We start from the raw sequence: 12,089 nt of genomic DNA, 5'->3' as shown, positions 1-12,089 counted from the left end.
TACACAGATTTTAAAAATAAGTAAAGGAAGTTCCAAATAATTCTCGAAAAAGAATAAAAGTATAGACAGGTTTTTCTAGTGGTACAACTCATAGTCCAATACTAAGACTATCTTTGTGGTTGGTACAGTAATATTCATGCAAAATGAACAGGCTTAATAAAATCAATCCCAGCTATCATATAATGAATATTCTAAAGAAGAATGAGACAGAAGAAAACAACAGTGTTTGGGAGGTGGAGGATGGGGGTGGCATAAGTTGATCTTTGTAGCAAAACTAAATAAAGATATTACAGGAAATAATAAAAACCATATTAATTCTGAGTATCATTCAAAATGCATTCATTCTTTTATCTAAACCCATAAAATAGACAAAGAAAATAATTTGTACTCAATCTTACAATCCTGGGTCCTAATGCAAACTATGCCACTAATGACAGGTGTGACCTTCAATGAGCTTTATCTGTCAAATAAGGGTGATGGATAAAATTATCCCAATGACCCCTTCCTATGCTTTCTATGATCACTTCCAGCTGCAATGTTTTGTGTATCTCAGAATCTCTTAAAAAGCTGGAGCTGATTGACAAGTAGAAAGGAGAAGACAATTACAGGGCAATGGAGATAAATGATTTTTCCACTGGATCGCTTCAGGCTTGGAGGTGACAATCACTGCATTGCATTCTGGGGACTTGGATACTTGCCCTTCCCTCTTCATTTATCAGAGATAAGGAAGAATTACAGGGTCTTATTGTCTGCTAAGGAACCTTCCATTTTTTTCCTCTCTAAAATGTTGCTGATTGTGGCATAGAAGAAATTCCGTAAGGACTATTGCCCCCACTCTCAGGACAAAAGTTTACTCAGAAGAGCAGTGCTGAGAATTCTTTATATATAATTCCTCAGAGAAAGCCAAGTTCAATTAGCCTCACTCACCAAGATCAGCCCCTGCTAGAGACAAGCACATACTTAGTGTGCATTTCCCCTTCTGCTTCAAGGGAGTTGGATCCTTAGTTGGACAGCTGTAATTCAAGACTGCAGCTATTGCTTACCACATCCAGATTGTTCAAAAGCAAATCTTGTTGCATTTATGATAAAATCTATTGCCTAAACCCTAGTTCTATCTTTTAGAGACATAAAATGTATGCTAGATGGGTATGTAGCATCATCATTTCTTCTCAGAGACTCACTTCTTCATCTATATAAGGGGGGAGGGAGTAAAAGTAAGACTTCCTTGGCTAACCAGTTATGTGATTCCTGAATGGTCAGTGTCAAATTCCTAAAACAGGACAAATGGCATTGAACTACATGAGACTGAGCAGCAATATGTGATGTCCTTAAATGTCTAAGATTAAATTTTATGAAAATACTATCTAATTCATAGGTCAGATTGTTTTCTGAGTTTTGATCAATCTTAAACATCAGCATATCAATATGCTATTATCATTATCATTAAATCTGTTTTCTAAGTATTTAATAGTATCCATATAATCTTCCCTACCAAACTATAGCCTCTCAGAGAATAGGCTCTCTATCCTATATTTTTAATGTTCATCAATAAAGAATATTCTACTGAATTCTTCATTTCTAAATTTTTCAATCTTCCTAGCACAATGATGAGTCACGAATTATATATATATATATATATATATATTATATATGATGAGTCATGAATTATATATTAAAATGGAAATATGTTAAATATGATTGCACTTGTATAATCTCTATCAAATTACTCTTGCCTATGGGAAAGAGGTAAGGAAGATGGTAGAAAAATATGGAACTCAAAAACTTACAAAAAGATGAATGCTGAAAACTGGGATTGTAATTGAAAAAATAAAATGATGTTCAAAAACAAAAAGAAATATAGTCTTAGAAAATTGCTGGAGGCTCAGATAGATCAAATGACTTTCCCATGGTCATATAGCTAGTGAGAAGAACAGGATTTGAAACTTAGTGCTTCCTGACGCCAAATCCATTACACTGATTCTTATAGTGCTGGGAATTTAATAATAAGTAGTTGGTGGTGTTTAGTTGATGAAGCACTGCCTAAATGGTTTTAAGCCTTAGAAATCTGACTCACTTAGTTCCTTTCATCAGATCAAGATTTAAAGAAGACCCAGATCATGGGGGTTGGACCCCACTATAGGTGATTTTGATAAGGAGAGAAAAAAGAATGCTTGACCATAGGCTGGACCCAAAGCTTCTCAGGCAGATCCAGACTGTCAGTCAAAACTCTTTTCTGTCAATTACACTTAGGGCCTTAGGAAATACTTTATTTCCTTGGCAGGAGTCCTCAAGAATAAAATATAGGTGTTAGACTGAATAACTTTTGAAATCCTTTCCAAGTACAACCCCTATGAAGATAATCATTTTATAGGTGGACTAGAGAAACTGAACCCCCAAGAGGAAAAATAAGAAGCAAATGACTTGTTCAAGATCATATAGCAAGTTTTAGTAGAACCAAGGCTAGCACTTTTAACTCAATCCAATTCTCTTAGCTTCTGGAATAAAATTAACTCAAAGTATATTTTCCACTGACTGTCAGAAGTATCCTTTTTCTATATAATTATTAAACACAATAAAGTTGATGTTCAAAATAGAATAGATAGAAATAAACATAAGGAAAAGGCCAAGCAGAATGTGAGAAAGAATTTATAACCACAGTTTCACAGAATCGAAAAATTACAGGCCATTTAAGTTGGAGGTTTAGCAGCTTTTTATTTTACAAATGAAGAAACTGAGTCCCAGAGAGATCACTAAACACTCATAAAACTGCAAGGACCTGGAACCCACTAAAAGGAGATTATTTTCAAGGTCTATTTAGTCAGTTGAATTCAATTCAATACTCATTGATTGCCTTCTTTGTGCATAGTATTGTGCTAGATGCTGAGAATCAAAAGCAGACAAACTTAGATCTTATTTTCAAGAAGATTTCAAGAAGTGGAACAGGGAAGAGGTCTAGCAATGGGGATATATGAAAAAAATAATTGAACTCTGATGGAAACTATAGTGAAGAGAAAGCAAAAGTTCAATCAAAATGCTATGAAAAAATGGGGAAAGATTTTTTTAATTGGGGAGTCAAATAAGAATTAATGGAGGATCAATCAATATAGAAACTTGAATCTAAGCTGGGTAGTTGGAAAGGGACTTGTGGAAAGGAATATAATACATTTTAATGTATTATATTCTTTAATTAATTAATTATATTAATACATTTAGGAAATCACTTTAACTCCTTGGCAAGACTGTCCTCGACTGTAAAATATAGGTATAAGACTAAGTATCTTTTGAGATCCTTTACAAGTACAGCCCCTATGAAGATAATCGTTTTTATGGGTGGACCAGAAAAACTGAACTCCAAAGAGGAAAAATATGAAGCAAATGACTTGCTCAAGATCATATAGCAAATTTTAGTAGAACCAGGACCAGCACTCTTAACTCAATCCAATTCTCTTAGTTTCTGGGAGAAAAATTAACTCAAAGTACATTTTCCACTGATTATCAGAAGTATACTTTTTCTATATATATTATTATATGCAATAAAGTTGATGTTCAAAAAGGAATAGATAGAAATAAACATAAGGAAAAGGCAAAGCGGAATGTGAGAAAGAACTTATAACCACAGTATCACAGAATCAAAAAATTACAGGCCATTTTAGCTGGGGCTTTAGCCCTTTTTATTTTACAAATGAGGAAACTCTGGCAGCTAGGTGGCATGGTGGATAGAGTCACTAGCCCTGGAGTCAGGAAGACATGAATTCAAATCCAGCCTCAGACACTTAATAATTATGTAGGTGTGTGACTTTGGGCAAGTCATTTAATCTCATTGCCTTAAATAAAGTTGAAAAAATTTACAAATGAGGAAATTGAGTTCCAGAGAGAGATCACTAAGCACTCATAAAACTTCTAGGAATTTGAATTAATATATATTATTAAAATGTAATATATTTTCTTGTATAAGAGGCAACCTGAGTAAGAGAAATCCAATATAATTCAGTGACTATTCAAGTTCCCTTTTGTTCTCACATCATTCTACAAAGTTTTGAAGGGCATTTGAGTCTCAATATTTACTTCAAAGTTCATTTCCTGGCCCCAAACTGCTCAAATATTTAAAATCTATGTTTCCATGGCAGCTAAGTGGTGTGTATCTGTGTGTGTGTATGTGTGTGTGTGTGTGTGTGTGTGTGTGTGTGTGTGTGTGTGTGTGAGAGAGAGAGAGAGAGAGAGAGAGAGAGAGAGAGAGAGAGAGAGAGAATCTTGAATGGCAATAAGGTGGGAATGAAATATGATGTTATCCTGAGCCTTTATGTCTCTTTGAAACATCCTAGGGTGATATTTTCATCTCTTTTCCCCCTCTTCCTCTTCTTTTTCTCTCTTCTCTAGCTAAGAAATGGTATAGAAAAGGACGACCCAAAAGTTAATTCCAAAAGATCTTAATGTAGGAGATTGGGAGTATCCTCACTCCAATCACTGTGAATCCATTCACTCAGACCCCCATTTGCAGAAGAATACTCCCATTCCCTACTCTCATTTCATGATCTTTCATGAGCTAACTTGAGGTTGCCTTCCTGTCTTAATAAGGCAAAATGTGACTTGAACCCTTGTGATTTGTCCCCATCACCATTTTCACTATACCAAGCCATTTCTTGGAAAGCTTCCTCAACTCAATCCAGGAGGGGCTAATCTATATTTCAAAAAAAGTTACTGATTCATTCATTGGATACCAGAGCATTTTCTGAGCATTTACCTTTCCCTTTATTTTCATCACCTCAACAAGAAACCCAACTAGCAAAAGAAAAATGAGATGTATAATGAGGCAGGCACTGAAAGAGTTACAATAAATCTTGAATAACCAAAAATCAATTTTCAGAGGAATGGGAAATAGTGATTATTGTTGTTATTCAGTCATTTCAACTTGTGTCCAACTCTGACGCCATTTGGGGTTTTCTTGGTAAAGATACTGAGTGATTCCTCACATCTCTCAGACTGACCAATATGGCCAGAAAGGAAAATGATCATTGTTGGAAGGGTTGTGGGAAATCTGGGACACTATCACATTGTTGGTGGAGCTGTGAACTCATTCAACCTTTCTGGATAGAAATTTGGAACTATGCCCAAAGGGCAACAAAAATGTGCATACCCTTTGATCCAGCAATACCACTACTGGGTCTATACCCTGAAGAGGTGATGAAAAAGGATAAAAACATCACTTGTACAAAAATATTCATATCAGCCCTGTTTGTGGTGGCAAAGAATTGGAAATCAAGTAAATGTCCTTCAAGTGGGGAATGGCTTAGCAAACTGTGGTATATGTATGTCATGGAACATTATTATTCTATTAGAAACCAGGAGGGATGGGAATTCAGGGAAGCCTGGAGGGATTTGCATGAACAAATGCTGAGCGAGATGAGTAGAACCAGAAAAACATTGTACACCCTAACAGCAACATGGGGACAATGATCAATCTTGAAGGACTCACTCATTCCATCAGTGCAACAATCAGGGACAATTTGGGACTGTCTGCAATGAAGAGTACCATATCCAGAGAAAGAACTGTGGAGTTTGAACAAAGACTGAGGATTATCACCTTTAATTTAGGAAAAAAAAACTGATATCTTATTGTCTGATCTTGCTATCTCTTATACTTTATGTTTCTTCCTTAAAGATATGATTTCTCTCTCATCACATTCAATTTGGATCAATATACAACATGGAAACAATGTAAAGACTGGCAAATTGCCTTCTGTGGGGGGTGGGCAAGGGAAGTAAGATTAGGGGAAAATTGTAAAACTCAAAATAAATAAAATCTTTAAAAAAAGATACTGAGTGATTTTAGCATTTCCTTCTCCTCCACTTACTCATTTAATAGATGAGTAAACTGAGACAGAGAGGGTTAAGTGACTTGCCCAGGGATATAGAAAGATTAAGTATCTGAGGCATAAGAATACCTAAATATCTAAACAATTGGATGAACTGGAGTCTACTCCCAGATCAGTTGTTAATTATTTCTGTGACCCTTGCCTCTCTCTCTGGGTTTTAGTTTCCTCACTCATAAAATAAAAATATTGAATTAGGTAATTTTTAAGGTCTCATTTAACTCTTAAAACTGCTGAGAGGGAGAGAGTGGGAGGGGGAGAGAGGAGAAGAATCTACATAATGCTGATAGGGAGAAAGGCATGGGTTCAATGTCATCTTTTGGTAGATAGTGACCTTGTGACCATGAGAATGTCACAGTCTCTCAGTATCCCCTGGTAATAGTAAGACTATAATTTGTGTTTTAAAAAAAAGTTATGGAATTATGGGAGAGAGGAAGAATGGGTAATGAGTTTTTATTCATTGTAAAAAATATTGTTTCTAGGAAGAAAAAAAAAGAAAGTTCAGATCTCCTTTGGAAGAGTTTCCTCATTAGTAGTTTCAAACACACAGGAAATCTTATATCCAGTTCAGCCCTGCTTCCTATTCTGTGTTAGTGATTTGAGAGCATGTGAGGGGGCATAACCAAAGCACTCCAAATGGACAAAGTGGTAGGAGAGGTAGAAGGAAGACTGGACTAGGTACTTGGAGGCATTTTGTCATCTTACTTTGTATTTCAATACTTTGTAAGACCTGTATCTTCATCAGTATGAGACACACTCCTTCCCATGGGTCACAGTCTCTTTTTTAGAAGACAGTTTCCAAACTTGGCTGGGCTGGTCCCTTTACAACACACACACAGTTGGGTTTTAATTGTTGTTATTGTTAGGTTGGGTTATTTTTCCAGTTTGGAATATCCAAGCCAAGTTTGTGATCCTATGTAACAGCCTTCCAGGACTAGAATCATTTCCATACCTGAACAATTGAAGTTTGGAGTGGAGGTTTTGATTATATTGAATTATACATATTTAAATCTTCTTCTGATACTTCATCATAATATAGAAGTGACCCTGGATGCTCAGAGCTAAGATCAGTTGAATCCAAATTCTGGCTGCTTTTACGAAGCCAGGTGACACAGTATGGGAATAGTATAAAGATTAATCTAGTTAGTTTCAGGAAAATATCACCATGGAGGTGACAGGGTGATGAATTTTTCAGCCACAATTCATAGAGAAAGTCTACTAAAGAATGTAGTTGAGAAATGCATCTGGTGGTTTGACTATACTTACTAATGAAATCACAGATCTTTGAAGGAATGATGATGATGATGATGATGATGATGATGATGATGATGATGATGATAAAGGGAGTTGGGAAATCTGTGCATTGTAGATGTAGATCTAAAAAGTACCTTAGTCTAATCCTCTCATTTTCCAGAGGGACTCCCAAAAGATGAAATAACTGATCATCGTGTTCAATTCCCTTGATTTAGGGGTGAAGAAAATGAGACTTAGGGAGTTGAAGTGGTCATTACATTTCTTGCTTCTCTCTTTAGCCCCTCACCTTTCTAACATTCTATGATCATTTCTACTATAGATCAAGGCTTGAATTAGGGGAAGATGTGGGGGGCTGGGGGGAGAAGGTATATAATGTCAGACTGCCTGTTTTTATTTACTCTAGAGAATTCTGGGATTTTTAACCTCTTCTCTCCCCCCTCTGTCCTTCTTCACTACTTCTTCACATAAGACTAGTGTAAGTCAAGATAAGGACCAGGGTCTAATGTATGAGGTGGGAGTTCAGGGATTGGACTTGCTCGTACATTGTGATCCCTTTTCCTTACACACACATACACACACCCTTTTCAAGAATTCCCATGAGCCACCTTGGAGCTGCCTTCCTGTCTTAGAAAGTAATTCTGAGTTACCAGCCCCGACTTTGAAACATTTCCAAGAGACTGCTTTATCGACACTAATGGAGAGTTGTTATCCATAAGACAAAAGTTCATTGATGTAGTTCCTGCCCCATCACTCAATAAACATTAAATAACAATAACAGCAATGATATTAAGAAAGTACTCTTAGGCAGAATTCTGCAGTGAAAAGGGTGATGGAGAACAGGCAGGGGAAGGGAACATAATGGAGGAAATTCAAGTTCTTTCCTGGGGGGGTGGGATTTGCCCAAGGCAGACCCAGTTTATAATCTTGACTTAGTGCTGGAGCCACAGATGCTCTGGATTTGCAGACACTTGATAAGGTTTAAAGTTTTCCACTTGGTGTTATGGGGAGCAAGTAAAGGGGTGGGGTGGGGGTAAGCAGCCAATTGTTCCAGAAAGGGACCAGTTATTATTCTTTGTCCTTGAAGAGTGGCTGGCTCTGCACTTCTAAAATGACGTGAAAAGAATGGTAAGGAATTGGAAGAGATGAACAAAGAGCATTATAAAGTAATGGAAAATAGTAAAAGATTAAAGGATTCAGGGTATTTGCCTTGGGAAGGACAAAGCAAAAAGGTAACTTGTTCACTATAATCAAGCATAACAAGAAGTTGGAGGGAAAGGAGAAGAAGGCATAGGGAGATGTCAATCATAGAATGCTAGAACTCAAAGAAACCTAAGAGAGTCATTTTTCCAGCATTCAACTCCATCATTTTATAGATAAGAACTATAGGTGGAGTGAGAGGAGGGGAGAAGTTAAGGGAAATATTGAGAAGCAACTAGATGGTATAGTGGATAGAATGCAGAATTTGAAGTTACACCTGAGTTCAAATCCAGTTTCAGATACTTACTAGCTATATAACTTTGGACAAGTCACAATCTCTGTCTGCATCAGTTTACTCATCTGTAAAATGAAAGTAGTAATAGCACTTGCCTATTTAGGTAATTATCAGGATAAAACAAGAGATTTGTAAAATGCCTTGCAAACCTTAAATCACCATACTAGTTATCACTATCCAAGGGCAAATTTGACATTAGGAATATGTGTTTTTCTGACTCCAGGCCAGGTCTTCTCCCCTATGCCCAGGAGAAAGTTCTACGGGATGATAATTAAAGGTGCCATGACCATAGTGTATATGAACCATGCTAAACTGACAGGAATCCTAAGGGGGGATCTTGGATAACTAGTTGTTATGGTAATTCTATTTAACTGAGGCTAATATACTGTTGGTGGAGTTGCATTCTGGAAAGCAATTTAGAACTATGACACCAAAGTCACTAAACTGTTCATGTTTTAACCTAGTTAAATCACTATTGGGTCAATAAATTCAGAGTTTAAAGAAAAAGGAAAAGGGCCAATATATATACAAAAAGATATAGCATTCTGAGTTGTACCCACCCATTGGGAAATGGTTAAACAAATTATAGTATATGAAGGGTAAAAGAATATTATTGCACCACAAGAAATGACAAAATGGACTGTATCAGAGAAAATTGGGAAGTGCTCTATGAATTGATGCAGAGCAACATGAGTAGAATAAATAAAGAGAGCAGTATACATGACATTAGAAAGAAAAACAACTTTGAAAGACTAATGGAATGATTAATGGAATGATAAATCACAAATCTAGAGGACTGAAGATAAGGAACCACCTCTTGTCAGAGAGGAAATGGATTTAAATTGAAAGTTGAGACATATATTTTTGGATGTGGTCAATGTGGAAATTTGCTTTGCTAGACTATTCATATTTGTTATGAAGTTTTATTTTTTCCTTCTTTCTCTACTTCCTTCCCTCCTTGTTTCTTTCCTTCCTGCCTTCCCTCCTTTTTTGTTTTGTTGCTCTTCAGTTGGGGAAAAATAATGGAAAGGAGAAGTAATAAATGTTTGGTTATTTTTTAAGACTATCTATAAGTGCCCGAAAAGCAAGTCTAGAGCCAGAACATGTACCCACATGACCTAAACAGGTCCCTAACAGTCCAGGGCTATTTGCCCTGAAGACAATATGTCTCCCATTAAATTTCTCTCTTTTAATTCTGCTTTAAAAAAGATTTTAAAAATACACTTCCAATAGTGCATCCTTTGGTCACCCTTCTCAGGACATACTCATTTGTAAATTCTCTTTTTACAATGCAGTACCCAGAAATAGGTACATGGAGTCAGAATATGGAAGAGTGCCACAGGAGTGGGATCTCCCTTGTTATAGACACTGCCCTTTCTCAATGCAGCTCTAGTTGGTATAAGCTTTTTAGGTTGTCCTCTCATATTAAATGTGAGTCTGTTGGCTCATATTAAACTTGCAATCCACCAAAACCCAGATCATTTTCCATTTGAATCACTGCCAAGTTTGACTTTACTTTTGAGTTTCTTGGTGTTTTATGGCTCCTAGGCTCCTGTCATAACAGATCCCCTAAGCAGGTATGGAAGGGGGCAGGGGAGAGGAAGCTCGCTAATTTAAGGTGGCCAGGAGATAAATGGTCACCCTTCCACCCCCAGTCTCCCAATCATTTCAATTTCATTTACCTACTCTTGTGGCATAACTCTCTTCCAAGAAGCCAAAAAAAAAATGAGATCCTGGAAAAAGAAGCCAATAGAGTGAATTCTCTGAAGGAAGGCAATTCATGATCATAAAAAAAGGCAGTTTCTTCTAGAGCCCTCCCAATTCTTCCTCACTTCTACCTGTACTGGCTTAACCTACCTCCACTTAGTGCCAGACCATAACTAGGGTAGGGCAATAATAATTACAAGACTCCCTCCCTTCCTGATTTTGCCTCCATAGGGGAGGGAGTAGTAGTTTTATCCTTTCCCAGGTTAGAAATCTTGTAGCAACTCAGGCCATACCTCATCTTTCCAGTAACCACACCTCATATGAACCTACTTATGCCTATCTTCCCACAGGGACATTATTGTTTTTTATCCCTGCAAAAATTGCTAGTGATGGTTCTGATCAGTCATATTCTCAGGTTTAAATAATGTCCTAGTGTCCTGAAGGACAGACTCAACATCATTTTCTTCAAATATAAAAACAAGGAACAAAGGTTTCATCACCCATGTTAGAGTAGATAATCCTTTTCAAGGATTTGGGGAAGGTCAGAGCGGGATGGGAATTTGGGGAAGGGGAGATCATTGTCTCATCATTCATTCCAGATCCTGACCTTATACTTACAGCACAGCTGGGCAGTCAGCAGCACAGAAAATGCCAAATAAATCCTCGTAGCTATCGGTCAGTTGATTGATTGATAATAGACCAGTTGGTGGCTTAAACACTTCAGGCCCGGTGGTTACATGGTCAGGCTTCCTGCAGAAACCAGGAGGAAGGATTCAAAAAGCTTAAGTTGTGATAATGGCAATGGCGTCCATCCATGCAGTACTTTTCTTTAAAAAATGTTTTATTCATGACTAATATGGAAATATGTAAAACATGATTATACATGTATAACTTATATCAGATTACTCACTGTCATGGGGAAGGAGGTAGAAAATTATGAAACTCAAAAGCTTGCAGAAAGAAGAATATTGAAATGTATCTGCATGTAATTGAAAAATAAAATAACATTAAAAAAAGAAAGATTAAAAAGGTTTTATTGATATATTTTTAAATCACTTTCCCTTTCATCAGAGGTAGCTCAAATTAGGGGCTGACATCCTGCCTTGGGTACTTAGTAAGTGAGTGATTTGGGATTAGTCACTTAAAAGGTGCTGGGGATCAATTCTTCATCCGAAAAAATGAGGGGGGTTGGACTAGTTGACTTCTGAGATCACATCTAGTATTATATCCAACCACCTCTTTGAACTTCTCCAGGCCCTTCCTTTGTTGCAAAGAAAGAGGTTAGAGAAAGCATATATGTCAAACATGTCTGATATAAGATTTTCTATACCCATGAGGCTGCTAGGTATAGCAAAGAAAAGCAGGCCATGGAGTCAGAAAGATCCAAGTTCAAATTTGGCTTTGAACACTTACTGGCTGAGCAAGGCATTTAAACTTTCATTTGATTCAGTTTCCTTATTTGTAAAATAGAGGTACGAATACTATATTTCAGAATTGTTGTGAAAGTCAAATTAGATAATAAAACTAGGGGTTAGGAATGTGGCACTCCATGATCTCAAAAAACTCAAAAAATTTTGGCTCTCCCTTAGTACAGAGAAGTCGTCTAAATTATTATATTATGAATTATTATATTAAAAGATAAAATATGTTGATATAATACAATAATATATATATATACATATATATTATGCCTTTCTGAATTTCTAAACTTTTTCTGTCATCTGTTGGCCTTAATATGTCATCTGTGGCTTCCACAAAACTCCCCC

General features: G+C 36.6%; 1 protein-coding gene across 1 annotated transcript in view; it reads right to left on the bottom strand.

Moving 5' to 3' along the window:
• Nucleotides 1-11,088, bottom strand: part of DGKI (diacylglycerol kinase iota) — a 592,236-nt gene extending 581,148 nt beyond the window's left edge. The window contains exon 1 of the mRNA XM_074193600.1: nt 10,942-11,088. The gene's annotated coding sequence lies outside the window, so the exon portion shown is untranslated. The remainder of the gene's footprint in view (nt 1-10,941) is intronic.
• Nucleotides 11,089-12,089: the final 1,001 nt, after the last annotated feature.

Source organism: Macrotis lagotis, chromosome 7 (assembly GCF_037893015.1).
Source record: "Macrotis lagotis isolate mMagLag1 chromosome 7, bilby.v1.9.chrom.fasta, whole genome shotgun sequence".
NCBI classification, from domain to species: Eukaryota; Metazoa; Chordata; class Mammalia; order Peramelemorphia; family Peramelidae; genus Macrotis; species Macrotis lagotis.
The sequence above is the reverse complement of the archived record's forward strand: the minus strand, read 5'-3'. Positions and strand labels throughout refer to the sequence as shown.